Source organism: Antechinus flavipes, chromosome 2 (genome assembly GCF_016432865.1).
Source record: "Antechinus flavipes isolate AdamAnt ecotype Samford, QLD, Australia chromosome 2, AdamAnt_v2, whole genome shotgun sequence".
Lineage (NCBI taxonomy): Eukaryota > Metazoa > Chordata > Mammalia > Dasyuromorphia > Dasyuridae > Antechinus > Antechinus flavipes.
The window spans coordinates 55,887,673-55,915,000 of NC_067399.1; the positions used below are offsets into that span (position 1 = coordinate 55,887,673).

The 27,328-nt window shown below is 37.7% G+C and overlaps 1 long non-coding RNA gene across 1 annotated transcript in view; it reads right to left on the minus strand.

Annotated features, from left to right (window-relative positions):
* Positions 1–12,433: 12,433 nt before the first annotated feature.
* Positions 12,434–27,328, minus strand: part of LOC127547824 (uncharacterized) — a 68,823-nt gene continuing 53,928 nt past the window's right edge. Inside the window, exon 3 of the long non-coding RNA XR_007950276.1 lies at positions 12,434–13,035. This is a non-coding gene — a long non-coding RNA (uncharacterized LOC127547824). The remainder of the gene's footprint in view (positions 13,036–27,328) is intronic.

Genomic DNA, 27,328 nt, shown 5'->3' on the forward strand with positions numbered 1-27,328 from the left:
TGTCTTGCTACCCATTTACCTCAAGGAGGTCAAAGATGGAAAGGTTGCATGCACAATAAAATATTGATTGCAGCATTTTTAAAAATTCAAGCAAATTAGTGCTTCAACACTTGGGGATGGCTAAAGGCATTGTGGTGCCTGAAAGCATTGGAAAGTACTACATAACAAGAAATGATGGATATAATGACTACAGAAAAGCATGAATTTATGAATTGTTGCAAAGTGAAGTAAACAGAACCAGGCAAAGCTATGGATTCAGTGAACATAAATAGCATTGTCAACAACAATGAAATGCAATGCAGTAAAATTGTAATGACTAAATTTCCCAAGAAGATATGAGGCGATCTCTGCCTCTTTTCTTTAAGAAAGTCTGGAACTAACAAATGTGAAACTATATATTTGACTAGGTTGATTAATTTTCTTTTTTTTTCTATTTTCTACTCTTTTTCTTTTTTAGGTTATAAGGAAAATCTTCCTTGGGAATAAGAGGGGAGATATATTTTATAATATAGAAAATATAAAAACAAGAGATATCAATAAAAAAATTTTAAACAACAATAACAAAAAAGAAAGCTTCTCTCGATTCCCAGAGGAAACGTCTAACGGATGAGTCTTAACTCCCTTCCTTCTTCAGAATTCTGTTTCCTAGAATTTTTTCTCCTGTTAGGCCACATTAGCCACATACAGAGTACAATCCAGAGCATATTTGAAGCTACAAAGACCCATAGAGTTTCAACTAGCATATTTCTTTTGTGTGTTTTCTCCTTTTAATACTTTTCCAAAGAGAATGTGCCCTTCCAGACAAGCTACTATGCAGTAGAGCATCAGGGGATATGTCTCCAGTTGTTCTTTGAGAATTATACATTTTACACTGACTCATTGTAAATATATACCTTAAACCAACTTCTTATATAACTAAATACCTTCTTCCTTTAAATGTGGTCAGAGTTTTCTAGATCTCACTAGGCATCCTTAGGCTCTTCTGGTTTTGATGTGTGTATTTTGTCACTGAAAGAGGAAATGGTCAGAAGGCCTCTGGGATCTGGCATTGGTACAAATGCAGATGCTGGTGGCTGCTGTTGAATACTGCCATAGTAGAGAGTGAGAGATTTGGGTGTCCCTAAAGTGGGGACATAAAGGTATAAAAATCCTAAGTTTGCAACAGACCCTAAAATAAGTATTCCATATGGAATAGATTTGCCATAACTAGAAGCACACTTCATTTCACCAAAATTCTCTGTGTTGTTTTAGGTTCTAGCATAGACCAAGCATGGGAAACATTTTAAAGTGCACTGGCCAGTTAATCCACAATTATTTCCTGAGCTTCAGTACAAAGAGGCAAAAAAAAAAAGCAGTAGATCATGAATTAGAAAATCTAAACAAATCATTTCTCTCTGGGTTTCAGCTTTTCTCATCTGTAAATGAAAGGGTTAGCTAGATAGTCCAGTGGCTAGAGCACAGGTCCTAGAGTCAAGAGAGCTTGAGTTCAGTATAGCCCCAGTGTGAACTGAGCAAGTTACAATTCTCTTTTCCTCACCTATAAAATTAGCTGGAGAAGAAAATGGCAATCACTCCAATATCTTTGTGAAGAAAATTCCAGATAGGGTCACAGAGAATTGAACATGAGTGACCTGATTCAACAACAAAAATCAAAGGATAAAATTAATAATTTCAAGGCTCCTTCCAGCTCTAACTATTAGGATCTTACTCGGATATTAGGTAGTAGAAAAATAAGGGGAAATAGGACACCTTCTGCTCTTTGAAGGTTGAATAATCTAGTTGGGGAGATAAGAAAAGTAGAACCCAACTTCTTTCTACATTCAGATTCCTGGAATCCACATGGGTCCATTATCTACTCAGATATATGATTATAAGCCTTCATTTCTGCTAATACTCTTCTTCCCACCCCCACCCCAGGTGAACAAGACTAAAGGTTAACACATGAAATCATAATGAAATAAAAGACATTTACTTAAAAAGCAGTTGTTGTTTTGTTTATGTACAGTTGTGTTTGACTTTACATGGCTTCATTTGAGGATTTTTTGGTAAAAATGCTAGAGTGATTTGCCATTTCTTTCTCTAACTCGTTTTACAGGTGAGGAAATTTAGGCAAATAGGGTCAAGTGGCTTGCCTAGGGTCACACAGCCATTAAGTACTTCAGATACCTAACAGCGATCCAGACTAAAACAAATTATCTACCTTCTCATGGTCTCGGTTTCCCCATGTGGGCAATGAGATAATAAAAAGCATCTACCTCACAGGGCTGTAGTAAGGATTTGATAAGATAGCATATGTCAAATACTATTGTTAGTGATTCTTGAGTTTCAAAAAGCACCATAAAGATCTGGAATTAGAAAGCAAACACTCACACTATTTTCTAAAAATGATCCCCCCTCACAACTTCAGTGTCAGAAGGATATGCATCTGGTCCTCTCTATTCCTAAAAGCCTCTCACCAGTACAACAATGCAAGTTATAGAAAAGAAAGAGTGTTAAGAATTTCCCCAGGACTTCCGGTTAAGATGGCGGAGAGGAGGCTCACAGTTGCATAAGCTCCGCGCTTTCTCTCACTATCCACTTCATTACAAGCCTCTGAATCAATGCTTGACTGAAAAAAACCCAAATTTTTTTTGCAAATAGTTACCAAGAGAAGCCATCCTTGAGATCCGCCAAGAAAGGTCTGTCTTTACTGGAGGGCTGGGGCGGTTTTAGATCGGGCGCAGGCGGCGGGCAGCGGCAGTGAGGGCACAGGAGCAGACTGGAGAGGGGGTGGGGAGTGATCGCAGCCGTCTCTGCGGGGAGAGCTTCGCTACAGGTTTGGAACCTGCAGCAAATCAGCAGCCCAGCAGAGAAGCTAAAAACACTGGGGCTGAAGAACACAACCCCAAACAGCTGGAGTCTCTCAGGACCTGGCCGCCCCCCCCTTCCCTCCCCCTCAGTGACTCAGCACGCTTTGGGATCTCAGAGCGCAGGCGCAGCACAGTCCTGCTAGTGCCTCACTGCTGCCCCCTGCAGTCTGTAGAGGAAGCTCGATAACACACCCAGCCCCCCCCAAAGAAAGACTCCAGTTTTTTCTGTTTTTCTTTGGTAGTTTGTCTCTGATTAATAGACAGAATGAGCAAGAAGCTGAAGAGGACTTTAACCCTTGACAGCTTCTACACAGATAGAGAGCAGACTCTAAATCCTGAGGAGACTAAAAACAGGCAGTCCCCAGGTGAATCCCCAAAGGAGGAGATTGTCTGTTCCTCAGCACAGATGAACCTCATAGAAGTGATTAAAAAGGCTCTCACAAGGGAGCTAGAAGAAAAATGGGGAAAGCAGAGTGAGGCTTGGGAAAAGGAGAGGGAGGCTTGGCAAAAGAGCCTGGAGAAAGTTAAAGAGAGAGTGGATAAAGAAGTAAAATCCTTGAAAAATAGGATTAGTGAACTGGAAACAGAAAACAGCTCTCTAAAAAACAAAATTGGCGAAATGGAAAAAAATTCCACAGAACAAAAGAACTCAATTGGACAATTAGAGAAAGATTTTAAAAAAGTGAGTGAAGAGAATACTTCACTGAAAATCAGAATTGAACAAGTGGAATTGAATGACTCGAGGAGACAAGAAGAATCAGTCAAGCAAATCCAAAAAAATCAAACAATGGAGAAAAATGTGAAATACCTTCTGGGGAAGACAACAGACCTGGAAAACAGATCCAGGAGAGACAATCTGAGAATCATTGGACTCCCAGAAAAACATGATGAAAAAAAGATCCTGGACACTGTCTTCCAGGAAATTATCAAAGAGAACTGCCCAGAAGTCATAGGAACAGAGGAAAAAATAAACATTGAAAGGATTCATCGATCACCCACTGAAAGGGATCCTAAAATCAAAACACCAAGGAATATAGTGGCCAAATGCCAGAACCCTCAGATGAAAGAAAAAATATTGCAAGCGGCTAGAAAAACCCAATTCAAGTATCAAGGAGCCACAATAAGGATCACCCAGGATCTGGCAGCATCCACATTAAAAGATCGAAGGGCCTGGAATATGATATTCCGAAAGGCTAAGGAACTTGGTATGCAACCAAAAATAACTTACCCAGCGAGAATGAGCATCTTTTTCCAGGGAAGAAGATGGACATTCAACGAAGTAAGCGAATTTCATCTATTTCTGATGAAAAAACCAGAACTTAACAAAAAGTTTGATCTACAAATATAGAACTCAAGAGAAATCTAAAAAGGTAAAGATTAATCTTGGGAACTATATTTTGACTATATAGATGTATAAAGAATACATGTATACCTTGTTCTAGAAATTGATGTGGAAAGGACATTGTACCAGAAAAAGGGTAAAGTGGGGGTAGTACAGCTCATGAAGAGGCATAGGAAACCTATTATATCTGAGAGAAAGAATGGAGGGGGATGAATATAGTGGGTATCTTACTGCCTTCAGAATTGGCTTTAAGTGAAAAATCTTAAGACATATTCAATCTATGGTGAAACTTCTCCCATCTCATTGAAAAGTGAGAAGGGAAAAGTGGAAAGGGAAGGAATAAGCTAAGCGGAAGGGAATACGGGAACTGGGAGGGAAAGGGGTAAGATAGGGGGAGGAACTCTAAGGCGGGGGGAGGGACACTAAAAAGGGAGGGCTGTGAGAAGCAAGGGGTGCTCACAAGCTTAATACTTGGAAGGGGGGGAAAGGGGAAAGAAGGGAGGAAAGCATAAACCGGGGTTAACAAGATGGCAAGTAATACAGAATTGGTCATTCTAACCATAAACGTGAATGGGGTAAACTCCCCCATAAAGAGGAAGCGGTTAGCAGAATGGATTAAAAGCCAGAATCCTACAATATGTTGTTTACAGGAAACACACCTGAAGCGGGGAGATACATGCAGGTTAAAGGTAAAAGGTTGGAGCAAAATCTACTATGCTTCAGGTGAAGTCAAAAAAGCAGGGGTAGCCATCCTGATCTCAGATCAAGCTAAAGCAAAAATTGACCTAATTAAAAGAGATAAAGAAGGACACTATATCTTGCTAAAGGGTAGCATGGATAATGAAGCACTATCTATATTAAACATATATGCACCAAGTGGGGTAGCATCTAAATTCTTAAAAGAGAAACTAAGAGAGCTGCAAGAAGAAATAGACAGTAAAACTATAATAGTGGGAGATCTTAACCTTGCACTCTCAGAATTAGATAAATCAAACCACAAAATAAATAAGAAAGAAGTCAAAGAGGTAAATAGAATACTAGAAAAGTTAGATATGATAGATCTCTGGAGAAAATGTAATGGAGACAGAAAGGAATACACTTTCTTTTCAGCAGTTCATGGAACCTATACAAAAATTGACCATATATTAGGACATAAAAACCTCAAACTCAAATGTAGTAAGGCAGAAATAGTAAATGCATCCTTTTCAGACCACGATGCAATGAAAATTACATTCAACAAAAAAGCAGGGGGAAGTAGACCAAAAAATAATTGGAAACTAAATAATCTCATACTAAAGAATGATTGGGTGAAACAGCAAATCATAGACATAATTAATAACTTCACCCAAGAAAACGATAATAATGAGACATCATACCAAAATGTATGGGATGCAGCCAAAGCGGTAATAAGGGGAAATTTCATATCTCTAGAGGCCTATTTGTATAAAATAGAGAAAGAGAAGGTCAATGAATTGGGTTTGCAATTAAAAATGCTAGAAAAGGAACAAATTAAAAACCCCCAGTCAAACACTAAACTTGAAGTTCTAAAAGTAAAAGGTGAGATCAATAAAATTGAAAGTAAAAAAACTATTGAATTGATTAATAAAACTAAGAGTTGGTTCTATGAAAAAACCAACAAAATAGACAAACCCTTAGTAAATCTGATTAAAAAAAGGAAAGAGGAAAATCAAATTGTTAGTCTTAAAAATGAAAAGGGAGAACTCACCACTAACGAAGAGGAAATTAGAGCAATAATTAGGAGTTACTTTGCCCAACTTTATGCCAATAAATTCGACAACTCAAATGAAATAGAAAAATACCTCCAAAAATACAGCTTGCCCAAACTAACAGAGGAAGAAGTAAATATCCTAAACAGTCCCATCTCAGAAAAAGAAATAGAACAAACTATCAATCAACTCCCTAAGAAAAAATCCCCAGGACCAGATGGATTTACATGTGAATTCTACCAAACATTTAAAGAACAATTAACTCCAATGTTATATAAACTATTTGAAAAAATAGGGATTGAAGGAGTCCTACCAAACTCCTTTTATGACACAGATATGGTACTGATACCTAAACCAGGTAGGCTGAAAACAGAGAAAGAAAATTATAGACCAATCTCCCTAATGAATATTGATGCTAAAATCTTAAATAAAATATTAGCAAAAAGATTACAGAAAATTGTCACCAGGATAATACACTATGACCAAGTAGGATTTATACCAGGAATGCAGGGCTGGTTCAATATTAGGAAAACTATTAGCATAATTGACTATATCAATAACCAAACAAACAAAAACCACATGATCATCTCAATAGATGCAGAAAAAGCATTTGATAAAATCCAACATCCATTCCTAATAAAAACACTTGAGAGCATAGGAATAAATGGACTTTTCCTTAAAATAGTCAGGAGCATATATTTAAAACCATCAGTAAGCATCATATGCAATGGGGAAAAACTGGAACCTTTCCCAGTAAGATCTGGAGTGAAGCAAGGTTGTCCACTATCACCATTATTATTTAATATCGTATTAGAAACACTAGCCTCGGCAATAAGAGTCGAGAAAGATATAAAAGGAATTAGAGTAGGCAATGAGGAAACCAAACTATCACTCTTTGCAGATGATATGATGGTATACCTAGAGAACCCCAGAGATTCTACCAAAAAGCTATTGGAAATAATTCATAATTTTAGCAAAGTAGCTGGCTACAAAATAAATCCCCATAAATCCTCAGCATTTTTATACATCACCAACAAAACCCAACAGCAAGAGATACAAAGAGAAATTCCATTCAGAATAACTGTTGATACCATAAAATATTTGGGAATCTATCTACCAAAGGAAAGTCAGGAATTATATGAGCAAAATTATAAAAAAGTCTCCACACAAATAAAGTCAGACTTAAATAATTGGAAAAATATTAAGTGCTCTTGGATCGGCCGAGCGAACATAATAAAGATGACAATACTCCCTAAACTAATCTATTTATTTAGTGCTATACCAATCAGACTTCCAAGAAAATATTTTATTGATCTAGAAAAAATAACAACAAAATTCATATGGAACAATAAAAAGTCGAGAATCTCAAGGGAATTAATGAAAAAAAAATCAAATGAAGGTGGCCTAGCTGTACCTGATCTAAAATTATATTATAAAGCAGCAGTCACCAAAACCATTTGGTATTGGCTAAGAAATAGATTAGTGGATCAGTGGAAAAGGCTAGGCTCACAAGACAGAATAGTCAATTATAGCAATCTAGTGTTTGACAAACCCAAAGCCCCTAACTTCTGGGAAAAGAATTCATTATTTGATAAAAACTGCTGGGATAATTGGAAATTAGTATGCCAGAAATTAGGCATGGACCCACACTTAACACCATATACCAAGATAAGATCAAAATGGGTCTATGACCTAGGCATAAAGAACGAGACTATAAATAAATTAGAGGAACATAGAATAGTTTATCTCTCAGACTTGTGGAGGAGAAAGAAATTTGTGACCAAAGATGAACTAGAGACCATTACTGATCACAGAATAGAAAATTTCGATTACATCAAATTAAAAAGCTTTTGTACAAATAAAACTAATGCAAACAAGATTAGAAGGGAAGCAACAAACTGGGAAAACATTTTCACACTTAAAGGTTCTGATAAAGGCCTCATTTCCAAAATATATAGAGAACTGACTCAAATTTATAAGAAATCAAGCCATTCTCCAATTGATAAATGGTCAAAGGATATGAACAGACAATTTTCAGAGGATGAGATTGAAACTATTACCACTCATATGAAAGAGTGTTCCAAATCATTATTGATCAGAGAAATGCAAATTAAGACAACTCTGAGATACCACTACACACCTGTCAGATTGGCTAAGATGACAGGAAAAAATAATGATGAATGTTGGAGGGGATGCGGGAAAACTGGGACACTAATGCATTGTTGGTGGAGTTGTGAACGAATCCAACCATTCTGGAGAGCAATCTGGAATTATGCCCAAAAAATTATCAAATTGTGCATACCCTTTGATCCAGCAGTGTTTCTATTGGGCTTATATCCCAAAGAAATACTAAAGAAGGGAAAGGGACCTGTATGTGCCAAAATGTTTGTAGCAGCCCTGTTTGTAGTGGCTAGAAACTGGAAAATGAATGGATGCCCATCAATTGGAGAATGGCTGGGTAAATTGTGGTATATGAATGTTATGGAATATTATTGTTCTGTAAGAAATGACCAGCAGGATGAATACAGAGAGGACTGGCGAGACTTACATGAACTGATGCTAAGTGAAATGAGCAGAACCAGGAGATCATTATACACTTCGACAACGATATTGTATGAGGACATATTTTGATGGAAGTGGATTTCTTTGACAAAGAGACCTGAGTTTCAATTGATAAATGACGGACAAAAGCAGCTACACCCAAAGAAAGAACACTGGGAAACGAATGTAAACTATCTGCATTTTTGTTTTTCTTCCCGGATTATTTATACCTTCTGAATCCAATTCTCCCTACGCAACAAGAGAACTGTTCGGTTCTGCAAACATATATTGTATCTAGGATATACTGCAACATATCCAACATATAAAGGACTGCTTGCCATCTAGGGGAGGGGGTGGAGGGAGGGAGGGGGAAAAAAATCGGAACAGAAACGAGTGTCAATATAATGTAATTATTAAATAAAAAAATTTAAAAAAAAAAAAAAAAAAAAAAAAAAGAATTTCCCCACTGGAAGACTGATGAAGTCCAGATGCCTGGGAGAGTATTACCTCCACAATAAGCTTCAAGTTCCAATGGCCTTTCCTCTTTAAGCCTCAGTATTCCAGAAGCACCGTGGTTTTGATATCTACTACAGTCATCACTGTCAGTAGTGGAAAGAAACCAAGAGGAGAGAGCCAAACTCTGAATCCACTAAATTTGTCTCTCTGTCTCTCTCTGTGTCTCTTTGTCTTTCTCTTTCCCTCTTTCTATCTCTGTCTCTGCCTTTCTCTTTTTCTCTCTTCCTTCTTTTTTCTTTTTTTTTCCTTCCTTTTTTCCTTCCTTTCTTCCTTCCTTCTCTTTCCTTCTTTCTTTTCTTTCTTTTCTTTCTTTCTTCCTTCCTTCCTTCCTTCCTTCCTCCCTTTTTTCTTTCTTTCTTCCTTCCTTCCTTTCTTCCTTCCTTCCTTCCTTTCTTTCTTTTTTTCTTCCTTCCTTCCTTCCTTCTTTCTTTCTTTTCTTTCTTTCTTTCTTTCTTTCTTTCTTTCTTTTCTTTCTTTCTTTCTTTCTTTCTTTCTTTCTTCCTTCCTTCCTTCCTTCCTTCCTCTTTCTTTCTTTTTTCCTTCCTTCCTTCCTTCTTTCTTCCTTCCTTCCTCCATTTTTTCTTTCTTTCTTCCTTCCTTCCTTCCTTCCTTCCTTTCTTTCTTTTTTTCTTCCTTCCTTTCTTCCTTCCTTCTTTCTTTCTTTCTTTTCTTTCTTTCTTTCTTTCTTTCTTTCTTTCTTCTTTCTTTCTTTTCTTTCTTTCTTTCTTTCTTTCTTTCTTTCTTTTCTTTCTTTCTTTCTTTTCTTTCTTTCTTTCTTTCTTTCTTTCTTTCTTCTCCTCCTCCTCCCCTGCATTGTAAGTTCTCCTGCAGCTCATCCCCATGTGAAACCCCCATCTAGCTTCTCAACAGGCATCCTGTAAATACAATCTGAGTCTGCATCAACCACACCCCTGCACAAGACAACCTGGGACCTTTGGCAAAACCAAGGTAGAAATGGGAGCATCCATTGTTGTCAAGTAGCCATCTCTGCTTGTGCCCCCACAATATACATATAAATCATTTTAAGAATTTGATATAATTGTTCATGTTTTTTTTTATTTTTATCATATTATAGGTATTCTTCTTGATTCCCATAGTCCTTAGTTTCTACACATTGTGATATAGTGTGCAAAGCTATTTTCATAGCTTATCTCATAGATCATAACATAGCAGAACTGAAAGGTCATGAAAGATTTTCTAGTCCAACATATTTGTTTTAGTAATTGGAAAACGGAGTCTCTAAAGAAAAATTATAAAATGATAGATCTGGAGAAAGAAGGGACCTTGCAAACCATCAAATCCAACATCCATTTTATTATATAAGACCTTTAAGCACAGAGAGATTTATTAACTTGTCCAAGATTACACAGTAAGTATCAGATATCAAAAGTGAATCCTAGTCTCCTAACCTTCCACTATATCATCGCATCTCTCCAAAATGTCCCCATCACTCAAGAGGAAATACCATTGGATTCAACTCAGATCAACTCAACAAGCATTTATTTAATGCCTACAATATAAAATTACTGGCTATTTGACCTTGAGCAAGTTACCTAATCTCTTTCTCAGGCTAAGATACCTCATCTAGGAATAACACTTACCTCTTTATATTTGGAGAGACCCCCTAAAGAAATTCTCCAGCCAGGACTTTTTCATACCCTAGTGTTCATTTTTTTTCTTTTAGATTGTAATGGTATGATACAGTCTGGGTTTGGTTTGGTTTTTTAAATATATTATTCTGTACAGTCTGGTTTTTTGATATGATTCCTTCCTTATACAGACAAATACTTCTGAGATGAATTATGCACAGTTGAATGTTTAAGTCCCAGTAGCTTACTATTATTATATTTTGTGAGTTTTGCAGCAAATATGAAATCTACAACTGCAAAACTCAATTGATCCTTCCCCCCTCTACAAGTAGCAGACTCTTAAATCACCAATATTTGAGGAGTGATAGATATAATTTTAGCTCAGTAGTGCTCTCTTTGGAAATAGTTAGGGAAGAGGCAAGTACTCAACACAGCCCTCCTCCAGAGTCACACAAAAGCTGAAATCAGTTTCCTTTGGAGAATAGTAGCTAAATTCTGTACTTTAGTTGCTTTACTTGAATAATTCCATCACCGCTAACTCACAAGTTATGCAAGTCTCTTCTACTGTAGAGTTTCCTTCTCTTTAGAATGATCTCCATCAACTAGATGATCTTTTATTTTTCTAGTTTTGCCAGTGCAGTGATCTATAATTCAGGGGATGTGCTAAAAATTATGTCATTTGTCAGCTTTCCCTAACCACAAAAATGGTTGTGGTCCTACTTGACCCCAGAAAAACTGGAAATAGCCAGATAATGAACTGAACCCATTACTTCATCCAGATGTTTGCAGACAGCCCTAGAATATAATACCACTGTCAGTCAAAAGCAGAACTTCCTATTGATTCAATGTATGTCTGACACACACCATTGATTTCTATTCAAAAATGAAAACATCCACATGGTTTAGTTTAAAATTAGTTTAGTGTAAAAATGTGGCCCAAGAAAAACCTATGATGAGAGGAAAAGAAAAAAAAAAGTGGTTGATTTTTTCCCCCATTTCTGGTGACAAGCTATTCTGATGACCTTTCTCCCTGCTGCCTAGGGCCACACTCTATCTTTTTTCTGGATTATTGGATTATCCTACCTCCCATATTTGAATTCTTCTTTCCTTGGAGTGTTCAAAACCAAAAGCATCTGTCGCTTCCTAGCTAATCACTACCTACTTGCCTATGACACCAGAGGTGAGAAGCCAATCAGATGTGCCTAAGCAAATCCGTCCCTTCTTTTATCACTCCTGGCCCTCTTATAGACCTTTACTCAACTCTATTATATGTGCCCCATATTGAAGAATTGAAATGGTGACCAAGATTCTGGCATAATCTGGGTATCAGAGTTCACATGGATCATTTCTTCCTTTTGACCTCCTCCCAGACTTGAAGAGCATCACTCTTTAGTCTGGAGCTAATATATCTGCCCCTTCCAGAGAGCTCATTGTTTTTTCCTTAGAAACAAATGTCTAGTCATCATCTATTTCATGATGAAAATGTACCCCCAATAAAAGTTATTTTCTTTAAGCATTGTCTGTTACTTTTCCCTAGTGGTCATCTAAGTCTTCCCAAAATAACTAAAATGTTTTGGAGCAGGGTTATGGTATGGTCATAGAAGAGGAAGGCTTTGATTATGTCGCATCAAGTCTTATAAATAAAAACAGATTCTTTTCCAGCAAGCTCATGAATAAAACCCAACCATGTTATAACCTTTGTATCATAAAATAGGGTAGCACAAAGGGCCTATATTCACTCTGGGGGATTTCTCACTCCCTTGGCTCATAACCTCCACCCAGGAAACCAGAGAGAATAGATGCCTACTGCCCTTCCCCCACTCCCTTGCTAAAACCAACCACCTACTTAGAAATATATAGGTCATAATATTATTGGAGAGAAAAAGTTTTATTAAAAGAAAAAAAAAAGAAAAACAGAATTCTTTGAATGAGCAACCATAAGTCTGAAAGATATTTGAAAATCCCAAGGGTCATTTATATGATTCCCTCTACCTTTACTAGCTTCACTTTCTTGCCATTTAAGGATGGATGTAAGAAATTGTCTGACTGTCTGGCTCTTTTTCTATCTCTGTCCCCCATCTCTGTGTATCTCTGTCTCTGTCTCTGATTTTCTCTCTATGTCTCTCTCTCTATTTCTCTGTGTCTGTCTCTGTCTCTATCTGTCTCTCCCCATCAGTACACCCACCAGTACATAAAATCCAAGAGAAAGTGGGTTCATGCTTGGACAACATATGTGGGAAAGGAATTGCTTCCAGCTCCTGGTTTCCAGAAGCCTATTCTCTTCTTTGTGGGGTATTAAGATGCTCTCCTTCAGCACAGTGTAGCTTTTTGCACAGTGTAGAGTTCCAGGTGCAGACACTGCCATCAGCTGTTCCAAGGATACAGCAGGGATCCAGGATACTGATGAGAAGATGGGTAGCCCAAAATCCTCTAAGATCTTCATGGTTCACAAGATCTTCCCCTGCCCAAGACTGGAGAGGAAAGATGAACAAGGCTCAGAATGAAGTATTCCCTCCTTCCCCACTTCTAAATGTCTCCTTCTCAGGGAGAACTTCTCTCTCTTTCTTTCTCTCTCTCTCTCTCTCTCTCTCTCTCTCTCTCTCTCGCTCTCGCTCTCGCTCTCGCTCTCTCTCTCTCGCTCTCTCGCTCTCTCACTCTCTTTCAGCAAGCAGCTCATTCAACAATTTGATTCCAAATAGCTCAATACACACTTCACAAGGCATGAGCAGATCTCTCAGACAATCTACCCAAACTTCACATTGTACCTTGAGAAGTGTCCTGCCTTTGTTCACATTTAGTAAACCCTAATGAAATATCCTCTCACGTGATGAACTTACCAGGGCTGAATTCATTTCAATCCCATCTTTACAAGGGTCTCAAGTCAGGCCAGGACAAATCTCTCTGGGACTCTGATCAGTCAATCATCTCTCCAGAGAAGAAAATAAGGCAATATTTTTCACTCTCTCTATTACCATCAATATAGTCTTATTGGTCTTTCCTCCTCTCCATTTTCTACCATTTCTCCTACTTGCCAGCCCTTAACACATCACCATACATATCTCTGAAGCAGATATACTTCATTTTCCCATTACTCAGTTAAAAGGGAAGGGTAGAGACATATAAGAATTCCCAACATGGATCATTTCTACATTATCCAAGGAAATGACCACATTGATGCCCTGATCCTTTTGAGTAAATACTGCATTCACCTTCCTCAATGGAAGATTTCTGGAAGGGCATAAGTCAGGGCTACATGAGATGCGAAAGTTTAGATGGCCAAAATTGGCGAAGAACTTGCCTTTGCTGTTGAGATCAGGGAACCTGCCTTTGCTGTTGAGATCAGGGAACCTTTGAAGTAGGTATTCCCCTAGAGATTACCCAGGGAATATATTTCAAGTTGTGACCTTTTATGCTGATCTTATGTTTACTACTGGTGAAAGATATGAGAAATGACTTGCTTAGGGTCATATGGCAAGTTAGTGACAGAGTCCAAATCAGAACCATTTCTGCTGAATATTTCAGGACTTTTTTATTGTACAATTCTATCTTTTGGAGTAAAATATTACACAAAACTACCATTACACAGGAAGGAAAATGACTTTTCCTGGACAGAATGTGAGCTGTAATTATAACTTCAAAGTGTTTCTTCACAACAGCCCTATGCAGAAAGCAGCAAATATTATTACCCCCAGTTTAAAGACTCAGTGACTGAGGCTCAGAATGCAATGCTTTGGTTATTAAACATACAGCCTCAGTTTTCCTGACTCTTAAGTCACTATTCTTTACACTATAGTAATCTTCTGTCTATCACAGAGAGTAGAAATGACTTACTAGCTATGTGACCCTAAGCAAGTCACTTTGCCCTTTTTGCCTCTGTTTCATCATCTGTAAAATGTGCTGGAGAAAGATTGCAAAGCGACTCCAATGTCTTTGTCAAGAAAACCCCCAGTGCAATTGTGAAAAGGTAGATATGGCTGAATGGCAACACTTAACAGAAGAAATCATTCGAGTCCTACCTCTTAGAATGTGTGTGTATTAAAGTACCTGGGCCTCAGTTTCCTTATGTGTAAAATAAGCGACTAGATTCATGCTTTCTTAATCTCCTCCCAGCTCCAAATCTATGATCCTATTGATCCTATTTCACACACACATACTTACTCACAAAGGAAGTGAGTGGCAGATCCCAACTAGAACCCAGAGGGTCCAACCTCTTAGCCTTCGAGTTCTTTCCCCCCATGACCAACCACCAGGGGACAGTACCTATCCACCAGGTAATCACCGGCTGGAACACCACTTAGAACCCTTGGGGAAAGCCTATGCAAATCCTAACTCGGCAGCTACAGCTGGTGTGAGACCATTTACAAAGATAGTTCTCGCTCTCCCCAACAAAGGAAGAAGAGGCTGACCTCTCCGAAGGTATTTTTAACGGGGTGGAGGTGTGTGCTTTGCATAGTTTAGCTTTACAGTTTGTGGCTTGGAGCCCTAACCTAAGCTGAGTTGTTTATTTACACAGGTAAAATTCCTCACTACTCCCACCCGGGGACTGTTACTACCTTTAGTTGAATTACAACTTGCTTCTAATGACTGTGTTTTTAGAAATCCCTTTTAAAGTTGTGGGAACTATAGATGACAAAGATACTGAGATCTATTTAGTGCTGAGAGAAATCTTCTAACCCCCTCTTTTACAAAGGAGAAAACGGAGTCCCAGAAATAGATTTTCCTAGAATTTGTCCAAAGCCACATAGGAACCAAGTGTTGTGAAAATTAGTCTTTTTCAAAGTCCAATGTTTCCTATACTACACCAAAAGAGCAGAGACCAAGTCTCTATCATCATTGTCTGAACAAATGAAGAAAATTTAACAGTAAGAGAAGTGTCCTCAACATAACTCCAGCTCCTACTTCTAATCCATTCTGACTTCTTGGGCTTTTGGATAGACTGTAATTAGATCAGGGGGGTCAGTTTTATAGTTGGAGGAAGGAACAGAAATTAGATGGGAGACTAAGAATTGGATGGGATTATATACTGCTTATTTTCACACTTGTTTGATCACATGAGAGAGTGGAGAATACATATGTAACTAAGATAGGGTGACCTGGACTTTGTCTCAGGACAGAGAAACTTAAAGGACTTCTGAGCCCTTACACTATTCTAAGAAATAAATGGAGGAAAGGAAGATCTAGGGAGCAAGAAGGCAATGAAGAGGTCAATCTATAAGAAGATGTTAAGTGTAGAAGTCAGAGAAAACCTTGAAGTGAGAAGTGTACCTGGTCCTGGCCCAGGAAACTAATGTTCTCAAGGGCAACTATAGGAGTTCTTCAATGTCTGCAGCACAGCACATTCTACCAAGGGGAAAGAACAGCAGCACTTCTAGGAACTCAGACTGCAAAACAGTCTGCCACCCAAATTTGGCAGTAGAATGGGAAGATGGGGAAAGGCTAAGTAGGAGGAGTCATGGTGGTGGAAGTGATAATAGTAGTAATGAGTGCTAAAAGTAGTAATGACGGTGATGATGGTGGTGGTAGAGTAAAAATTGTGATAATAATAGTAATGCTTGTAGTAGTAGTAGTGATAATAATAGTAATGGTAGTGGTAGTGGTAGTAGTGATAATGCTGATGGCAGTGATGGTGGTGGTGGTGGAAAAGAAGTAAGGAAGGAAAGAAAGAAGGAAAGAAGGAAGGAAGGAAGGAAGGAAGGAAGGAAGGAAGGAAGGAAGGAAGGAAGGAAGGAAGGAAGGAAGGAAGGAAAGAAGGAAGGAAGGAAGGAAGGAAAGAAGGAAGGGAAGGAGGGGGGAAAAACACAGTCTATTGGCTCAAAGAGTGCATATTATATGGAAGGTACAACATGAAAATAATCAGTCAACAAACATTTAAGTGCTTTTTATGTTCCAGGCACTGTGCTGTGCTCTGAGAATATAAATATAAAAAAGGAAGGCAGTCCCTGCCCTCGAGGAGCTTACAATCTAATGAACAACACCTGTGTTCATACAAAATGTAGACAATGTAATTTGCAGATAATCTAATAGGAAAGATATTCAAAGTTGGGGTGGGAGGTGATTGATCAGGAAACGCTTCTTGCAAAAGGTGGGATTTGAGTTGAATCTTAAAAAACACCAAGGAAACCAGGAGGTAGAAGCTTGGGTGACAGTAACATAAAAGTTGTTTAAAGAGTCATTGATAGATACTGCTGCCAATCATATTTATCAATATAAACAGATATTTATTAGCTGGTTTATTATTATTTGTTATATGATTAGCATAGACCCATGGCACATGAAAAACAGTGGACCAAAAGCATTAGTTTCTGCTACTTTGTATGAGTCTTAATTACATGAGAAAGGATATAATAAAAATGTACCTAGAGCAAAAAAAGATAAGATTTACATGTCAAGAACAGAAAACAGAAATGGATGATCTACTTCAGGTAAAATTACAAACTAGTCAGTAAACACAGGAGATAACATTGAAATTTGTAGACCATGCATTAATACTGGAGACACTTTGGAAACCTTAAAGAATTGTATCAATATTAGCTATTGTTATTAATTTCATTAATTCATCCCATTTACCGATTTATTTTGTTTATCTTTTCTTAGCAACCTTGCCTTTCTAAAAAAATTTCCCTTTTTCATCTCCTTGAATCCTTCCCTTCACATCCTTACTCTTTAATCCTGGTCCTTCTTCTGAAGTCTTCTTTAACAGAAGTCACAGATAGAATCTAGATCTAAAAATGATTCTCCTTCAAATTTTCCTCTATCTCTCACAAATCTCTCTTTCCCAAATACAATATTTCTCCTTCACAAGTTCTAGTCCTTCCAAATCCAATTCACAAATTCCTTGTCCTCGTTCAGTTAAAGTTTTTCTCTCTCCAGCCATTCAACTACTACTATATTTTCTCATAGAAATGAGAAGTGGGACAATAGTTTTCGAGTTTCAACTAATGGGTTAACTTTTACCAAACAAAAGTCAAGATCTAAACCAGACATTTAGTGACAGCATAACAAATAAAGTGACAAAAAGATTCCTCAATGTACATGCCGTGTAATCTATGTTATCTATGGTCAGTAGCAATTTGGGGGAGGGCACACATGCAGAGAACATTATGAACTGGAACATGCATGGAGGACCCACAAGTAGGGAACACATGGTTGTTGCACATGCTTAACACAAGAGTTTATATGACCAAAGAATACTTGTGATGAGCACACACATAGAGAAAACATGCACATATCTCCAATTCTAGCAAGTTACCAATAACCACTTAGGAAGTCATCACAGTACTCTCTGCTGGATTTCAGGGATTGAATATTCAGTTGGATTCTGTATTTGCTAGATTCTGTATATCTTTGATGAGTATTGCATTAAAATCACCACTATGGATTACTTAGCTTTCTCATTTGTGGGGTGTCCTGTTTTTCTATCTACTAAAGTAGAGCTGTGAAGACTATAAAGCTTTCTCTGACAAAGTCTAAATGATAACTCTTTATCACATATCCAGTGGAATAAAGGTACCACATCAGCCTAAGAGAGATAGAGACCAAGAATAGAAAGGAAAAAAATTCATTAAGCACCTACTTTGTTCAGGCACTGAGCTAAGCACTTTAATCTTCATAATAATCCTGTAGGGTAAGTACTGTTATTATACCCATTTTAGAGTTGTAAAAACTTGAGACTGAGAGAGGTTAAGTGGTTTGATGCTGGAATGGAAATGTGAGTCTACTCAGTCTCCTAACTATTTTATCCAATCTTGGGAATAGGTGCTATAGAGATCAAAAAGATAGAAAATTTCATCATTCTGATAAACCAACAGGAATTAGTATGTGAAACTTTCCCCCTACTCCAAGTCTTTGTAAAGAGAACTGCAGTTCAATCCATCTACCACTTATTATCCTTGACCATGACCTCCATTTCTCTGGATCTTAGTGATCTCATTTGTATAGTAGAGATAAAATATATATTAATCTTTCTCAAATGATATAGAAAATAGTCCCTTCCATTTGTATGTTTTTTCATTCTTATATTCTACAGGTCTCTGTCTGATGCAAGTTGTAATATTGTTGGTTCTAAAAACAGAGATTCCATACACACACACACTAGATTGTTAGCTCCATCAGGATAACAACTATATCTTAAACAAATTTTGCTCCTCTCATACAACACAGTGCTTTAGATCAAGACTTCTTAAACTTTTCCCACTTGCCCATTTCTGCCCAAGAAATTTTTCTGTGACAACAGGTATATAGGTATATAAAATAGGTATGCAAATCCAACATTTACTGCCAATAAATCATAATTTCGCAATTCCCACATTCAGTTATGAGACCCCATATGGGGTTGTAACCCATAGTTTAAGAAGCTGGACTTTAAACAAAGGTGGTATTTAATAATTTTTAAAAGTTAAATTAAATTTGACTTAATCTCATTAAATAGAATGAAATGAAGTAGAATGTCAACTATAGAATCTGTATTTTAAATCTCCTGCAGCTCCTAGTACACCATTCTAGCATATACAACATTCAGCTAATCAATAAGTAGCTGCCCAGGCAGTTAGGTGACATAGAGGATAGAATGCTGAACTTGGAATCAGCAAAGTGTTGATTCCCATCTTCGCTTACTGTGTGACCTTGGCTTGGTCACCCAATCCCAGTTTCCCTAAGCTATAAACTGGGGATAAAAATAGCACATAATGGGGCAGCTAGATGGCATGGTGGAGAAAGTGCTAGTCTTGAAATCAGGAGGACCTGAGTTCAAATCTGACCATAGACACTTAATACTTCCTAGCTGTGTGACCCTGGGTAAGTCATTTAACCCCAGTTGCCTCAAGGGAAAAAAGGTACATAATTACAAGATGTTTTTAAGAATCAAGGTAACTTAAAGTCCTTTGCAAAGCTCAACTCATTTTATAAAGAATGTTAATCCCTGCTCTGACACTAACTGGATCATAGAAGTCAATCCCGTTTCTTCTGGCTCTGTAATGATAAACTCCTGTGATTTTTACATCTCAGGAATCAAACTGTCTCCAGATGAACTTCCCATCTTCTCCAACTGAAGGTGTCTGGCTCAGTGGGGGTCCCCTCACAAAGGCATTCATATATAGCACCTCCTAGAGTCCCTCCTCACATCCTGACTCAAGAAGGCCAGCAACAGGGCTGTGTTTAGAGATGTGGAGCATGCTGGAAAGGGAACTGAGCCAAGCCCATCAAATTTCATTTCATCTCACAGGTCACCACAACCCACTCACCAAAAACCACATCTATTTGTCAGGTCAGATTGGTCTTTCACCTGTGGAAGCCATAATGATCCACTGCTCTCCCCACTTAGATACTATTCCAGAGAAAAGATTTTGAGTATGTTTTTATGTTCTTTTATTTTTAATCTGCATACCAAAAAAAATCAAAGATACATCAGTTTCTTCATGAAAAAAAAAAAAAAAAAACAGAAAGAACTCAAATAGAGGAGCAGCATTTTCCATAGACTCATCATGGTGAAAAGGATTTCTAAAATCGTGTCATTCAGTTTGGTCATTTTACAGATGAGGAAACTGAGGTTTAGAAGAGTAATGTGAGAAGGGTAATGTGAGAAAGATAACATGAGAAGAAAAACCAAGGTCACTTAGGTCTATTAATAGTTAGACAGCTTTCCCGGCTCCTTGTTCCATAGTCTTCTTTCGTAGATACAAGATAAAAATATAGTTTGTGATGGTTCCATGATCCATGTTCCATGTGCATATAACCACTGTTGATGTAGATAATAATACATTACCTCTATCCCTTTTCATTACATCTAGTTCTTGTCCATGCCCTTCTGTTGACATGGACCTGCTCTCTCCAATGCTCTGCCTCTGAGAAGCTCAAAATACTGCTCTCTTTTCCTAGATGGGGAGCTCACAACATAGGGCTTGTTTCTCTGCTAATTGGATATCTGCCTTTGCCGGAGCATCTTAATCCAGCCTCTGTGATGTTGAAGGAGTCATTTCTTGGGGACTGACATTGTGAACCGGCACCCTCAGTGCTACTTCTGTGAAGTACATTAATTCATGATCACTCCCAACCTTCCTAAATGGAGTTCCAGCCAAGAAGCACCTCCATACTTCTAAGGATCCACACCTGCATTTTCTCACTGTTAATCATTTTTGGAGTGACCTTACTTGAAAGCTGATGAGGAAATACGGATCAAATTTCCTGAGGATCCAAGCCTGAAATATACAGTCCATTTATGTGTGTACACTCAAAACTTACTAATATATGCACATGAACACACACATATTGACACCTGCTTACTAGTATACACATTTCTTTTCAAACAAAAATTTATAATACAAAGGACGAGGATCAGCTTCCACTCAAGACCAGTCCACAAATTACTAGAAAGAGAAATTGTCCCAGTTGTTCTTTTGTGTATGATTTGTTTAGTCATTTTCAGTCGTGTCTGAGTCCTTGTAATTCCATTTGGGGTTATCTTGGCAAAGATACTGGAGCGTTTTGCCATTTCCTTCTCCAGCTCCTTTGATAGATGAAGAAACTAAAGCAAATAAGATTAAATGCCTTGCTCAGGGTCACGCAGCTAATAAGTATCTGCCATTGGATTTGAACTCAGGAAAAGAAGTTTTCCTGACTCCAGACTGGGAACTCTATCTACTATGCAAACTAGCTATCTATTTGTGTATGATAGGATTATGAATTGCAGAGTTGGAAGGGACCTCAGAGACTATTCAATCCAACTGTCCCATTTTACAGATCAGAAATCTGAGGCTGAGAAAAGAAGAATGACTTGACTAAAATTACACAAGGAATAAGTGCCAGAAGTAAAATCTGAAACCAGGTTTTCTGACTCTGGGGAAATAATCACTGCTTCAGGGAGCTGTAAACCCACACAATTCAGATCAGCATCCCCAGAGGCTTGCATCTGGCAGTCTCCCACAGAAGATCCAAAAAACTAATTAAAACTCTCCCTCTTGTTCTTTTAATATCTGGAGAGTACCAAAGACATGGTTAGGCTAGCCATCTATTCTCTCTCATCTTCACCACATGAACAGCCCACCTCTTCTCCTGGTCTTTAGTATCTTTTATAATGAAGCAAATCATCACTTTTAAGAGGCTAAAGCATGCTCACATATGCATCATCTGGGTCACCTTGTGAGTTTGATTCTCCCAAAATTATATTGTTTAATGATTTGCAGAAATATAGTCTCCCTAGAAGCATCATGGTGTTAAGAGATGGATTCTTACAGGAGTAGCAGTTAAGGCTACTGAAAAAATTTCATGATTCTCAAATGGGATTGAACCCTATTCATCTCTGAGTTCAGTTCTGAGGGAAGTAGGAAAAAGGAAGAAGAGACAAAGATAGAAAGTCAGAGAATGAAAGAGAGAAAGACGGAGACAAAGATAAAGACAAAGACAAATAGAAACAGAGACTAAGAGGTTTCTAGAGTATATACTCTCAGGGTACCTTATTCGTCCAAGTAGACTTTGGGAAACATTTATTCAAATGGCATGAGAATTGTTCCCCAAAGTATATACCCCATCTTTAGCAACAAATGTTATTTCCAATTTACGAGCTACTAAAGAACATCACTTTCATTAGAGATGATTCTTACCCCCCCAAAAAATCACAACTTCCCTAACTCCATTGTTTCATAAAACGTGGACCCCAATAACCTGTGATTACTTCTTGTTTTAATAAATAAATCCTCTTCCACTTCCTCCCACCTTCTTTGTGCCTCACATTGACCAGTAATAGCTCCACCACCCAAGCCCACCCTCAACAGATAATGATTCATCACCATAAAGGAGATTTAGGGGAATGTACTGAAAGTTCTAAAAAACAGTCCCACAAGGAGCCTGGAGCTTCTCAGGGGAATGCAACTCATTTCAATGAGGAACTTCTGGTCTGTTTATTAAAAAATCAATCACATTTCTCTAATCATACTTCATATTACTTGGTTTTATGGGTAACCCACATTATTATTATTTTTCATATTCTCACAGTGAGGTGTTGGTGATGTGGTTGGGATGATGGGGAAGAATGGAAATAGCAAAATTGTTTCCATCTCATCAGGGAAGAATTATATTCTCAGCCACATTATATTCTCAGCCACACGGATTCAGTTCTTCATTCAAAATCCCATCCCTTCCTTTTATAGCTATTGTCACAAATGAGTATGAATGGTTAGTTCCCTTCACTGTTCCTACAGAAGGATCCACGTCAGAAACAAGAGGCTAGCTAATGTCTCCTATCATCCTCTTCTGGATCTTTCTTTCATCCTCTATAAAATGTGGGGGTTGCTCTAGACAGCCTTTAATATTGCTTCCAGACCTAACATGAACTAGTTATCAATATTTTATTGTCATTCAGTTGTATCCAACTCTTTGTGACCCCAAATGAGGTTTTCTTAGCAAAGATATTGGAATTGGTTTGTCATTTCCTTCCCCAGTTCATTTTATGATGAAAAAAACTGAAGTTGAAAACTTCATGTTGAAAACAAATAAAAACTAAAGAAAAAACAGGAGTAAGTGCCCAGGGTCACATAACTAGTTAAGTGGGTGATCTTGTCAGTTATATTCTCCTCCATCACCACCCAATCTTCATGGAGCATCCTGGCAATCTGAGAAGAGGGACATGTAGAAGTCAAGCTTGGAATCAGGAAGACCCAAGTTCTAACCTTTCCTCAGACACTTTGTAGCTTTGTAAGCCTGAGCAAGTCATTCCGCCATTCTCAGGTTGTTACCTCATCTGTAAGAGGGAGCTGGACTCCATAGTCAATAACATTCCTTCAGCTCTAAATCTCTGATTCTGTGGTCTCATAGCCTCAACTATGGACATTTGATGGGAAAACATAACAGAGATGATATCAGGAGGGTTAGGAATATGCCTGAAATTTCCCTTCATCATGTGATCTTGTCTACTACCTCATGTTCCTGAAAGTGATTAGCTGTGTGAGTTTTAATGTCACATACAAAGGAATACTTAACCTACAAAAACATCCCAGAATTATAGAATGTTAGAGATGGAAAGGAATCAGGTTTCATATTGCCCAACCAAAGAGAGAGGCAGTCAACAGCCTCTCAAAGACCTGATTTCAAACCCTAGCTCTGCAATTCATCCTTTTGTGATTTTAGTCAAACTATCTCCCCAAACCTCATTTGAACTGGATAATTTCCAAACCACTTAACTCTCTTTGCCTCAGTTTCCTTATCTGTAAAAAAAATGAGAGACTAGAGAAATGGCAAACTACCCCAGTACCTTTCTTTGCCAAAAAACCTTACATAGGATCATAAAGTGTTGGAAATCACTGAATGACAACAGTAGGAAGCCTTAAGGCTCTTATTTGGTCCTCACAACAATTCTACAAGAGAGTTGCTATTATTCCTATCTTTCAGAAGAGGAAACTGAGGCAAAAAGAGTTAAATGACTTGCCTAGGGTCACACAGTTAGGAAGTGTTTGAGGCTGAATTTGAACTCAGATCGTACTGACACCAAATCTAATGGTGTCATTCCAATGTCCTGGACCAAAGTTTTACAATTTATAAAATGAAGGTATTGGACAAAGTGGATTTTTGATATGCTCTTCTAGCTCTTAATTTCTGATCCTTCCATTGTCAAAGCCTTCAGGGAAGTTATCTTAATACTAATGCTTTACATATTAATAACATGCTAATGATAACCATGTTGTTTGTGACTTCACATACTTGGAGCATTCTGGGAAAGTTCAGAGCAAAGTTGTCTTGGAATATCATATTGATTATATGGGTCGTCAGAACTGGAACTTCACAATAGAGAAACTATAAACCAGAAGAGGCCTCAGAACATAGAATGTTGGGTATGGAAGAAACTTTGGAATGAAGGAGGTCCAAGTCAGAAAGAACCCAAGAAATCACTTAATTCCTTCCTTCTACTTTACAAATGAGAAAACTGAAAAAAAACAAAAATAACTTCCTCAAAATCATAATTGATTAGCAACCAGGGTAGAAGGAGAATACATTCTTTTGATGCTTTATCTAATGTTTGTTTGTTTTTTTATTCTAAAATTGTCTTGTTACAAAACTTTAAGAAAAGGAAAGTCAACACACAAAGCAGAGTAGGAAAAAAAAGTGTTCTTTTTCTATTTCTAAATAACAGATTTTAAAATCTAATATTATCTTATACTTTGATGTCTGTGAAACTGTAACTTAACTTCACCTTCCCCATTTCTTTATCTACAAAATGAAAATAAGAGCATCTGCCCTGTTTAAATGAGATGAATGAGAGTTTTGCAATATACTATATAAATGTGAGTTACCATTATCATCATTACTGTTATTGTTCTTATCGTTGTCATTTCATCTGATCCTCATGACAATTCCATAAGTACTATATGTATTATTAACATTAACTTTTTTTAATTAATGAGAAAACTGAGGTTCAGAGGGCTAAGGGACATACCCAGGATAGCACAACTAATAAATGTCTGAGGTTGAATTTGAAGCCAGATCTTTCTTACTAGCTTCAGCACACTAATCTGCTACAATAGATGTTGTACATAATAAGCATGGTCAACTAGAGCTCAGATAAGAGCAGCATAATAGAAAGGAAGGAGTGTTACAATGCCTTAGAGCAGAAGATCTAGGATCACATCCCAGCTATGTCTCACAAATGATATTGGGCAGGTTACTTAATCCCACTAAGCTTCAGTTTCTTCATCTGTAAAGTGGGGATGATGGTAATACTTACACAAACTATATATCAAAAGGGGAGGGGGAGACAGAGAGAAATAGAGAGGAGGGAAGGAGAGGGAGAGAGAGAAAGGGAGAGAGAGAAAGTTTAGAGAAAAGAGGAAGAATATAAGTAAGAGGAAGAGGAGAAGCAGTAGGAGGAGGAGGAAGAAGAGGAGAAGGAAGAAGAGAAGGAGGAGGAGGAGGAGAAGGACATGAGGGATTAACCAGTCCCAAGACTCATTTGGTGTGCTTCAAAGCAGCCTGTGGTTTCTTTGGGTATCACCTGCAGAGAAATACAGTGTAAAGAATGATTCAGTGTCTTGGATTGGGGCCAATCTCGGTGCAAGTGCCCACATGAGATCCCCCTCTGCACTCTCCAAGTTCATGGGGGAAATTCAATTGAAGGTCACTTTCTTGGTAAAGTTTGGGGGAAGGCAGATGCTCTTGTCATGTAAATTGGTCTGTGGAAACCCTAAAATATCCTGCAGAGTTCTGAGCAAAAGTTTCCTACCCTTCTCAAGCTGGCATGAAAGCACCTAAAACAGAGGGCTCCAAATGCCCCAGTCTGGCACTCTTGGGCTTGTAATAGGATGTAGAGCCAGAAAGCTCTGATAAATCATGGAACCTCCAACCTCATTTTCTAGATAAGGAAACTCAGGCTCAGGCTTTAAATGTCATCTCAGTAGCATGTGGCAGAGCTAGAATTCTCAACCAAAATTTCCACCTTCCAATTGTGTTTTTCCTACTGCCTCATGTTGCCCTTTCCTTGTGTATTTTCAAATTAGAGTCCCAGAACCTGTGAATATTTTCCCCATTCTGATTTATCTCCAGCTGCAACTCAGTCCTAGTGTTTGAGAATCAGGGATTTGGGATTAAAAATTTCCAGGTGGGCCTGGAAAGGGGAAGGAGTCATGATACAGGAAGAGTCTGACCAACATTGACATGGCTCTTGTAGAAGACAACTAGAGAACCCCACGACTTCAGCACCTTTATAAAGCAAACGCCATAATGCACACAAGTCCTCTCTACCCAACTCATTTATGAGCTCTCCAGGCACCATACTTGGTACACAGTAGGCAGCTAATAAACGCTTAGTGAGTCCACATCCTATACTTCTCTGGGGCTGTCCACAGCCATTGAAGAACACATAGGACTTGGAACTGGAGGATTCCTTAGAGATCATTTCATTTGGCTCCTTATTTTACAATTTAAAAAACTGAAGCCCAGAAAAGGTAAATGACTTGAGCATGGTCACACAGTAAATACCTGAGCCAGGAATTGAATCCACATTTTTCCTGACTCTAAGTACAGTACTACTGGTCTGTATTCCAGAATCACTGGACTATTTGCTGTCCTGAAAAAAAAAATTCATTTCCCACCTCTGTGCCTTTGTATTGATTGTCCTCAGTGCTTAGAATGCCCTTTCTCCTCCTTTTACTTTTAGTTTCCTTGACTTCTTTTAAAATCCAACTCAAATCTCACCTTTTCCAAGAGGCATTTCCTAGACCTTATACTCTCTTCCCAGCTGATAATATTTTCCCCTCTTACTACGCCTCCTATTTTTAGTGTATTTTCATTTACTTTTTTGTTTGATTATTTTTTTTCATTAATTTGTTTTTATAATACAAACATCTACAGATTACTCTCACTCTGTGAAAGATCACTTGTAATAACCAAAGCAATTATCTGAAAATGCTTGAAAAATTCCACAACTGTAGCAATACGCCTAGTCTATTTTTTTTTAAGTTTTAATTGGGAAAAATCCATTTTATCTCTCTCCAAACCCCCAACCACTAAAAGAAAAAAATTCATAACGAATATTCATAGTCAAGGCCAACAAATTTCTTGACTATGAATATTTGCTACAAGGAATTTTTTTTCTTTTTCATTTTTTTCTTTTTTTTTTATAGTATATTATTTTTTTCTGTGTATATATACATAAACATATACACATGTATTATTTCTATATATTTACATTTTTATTTATATATTATTTGTATATATTTATATTTCTTCATTTTATAGTTGTGTATATATTTACATAGGCATATATTTCTATACTCCAAATCTGTC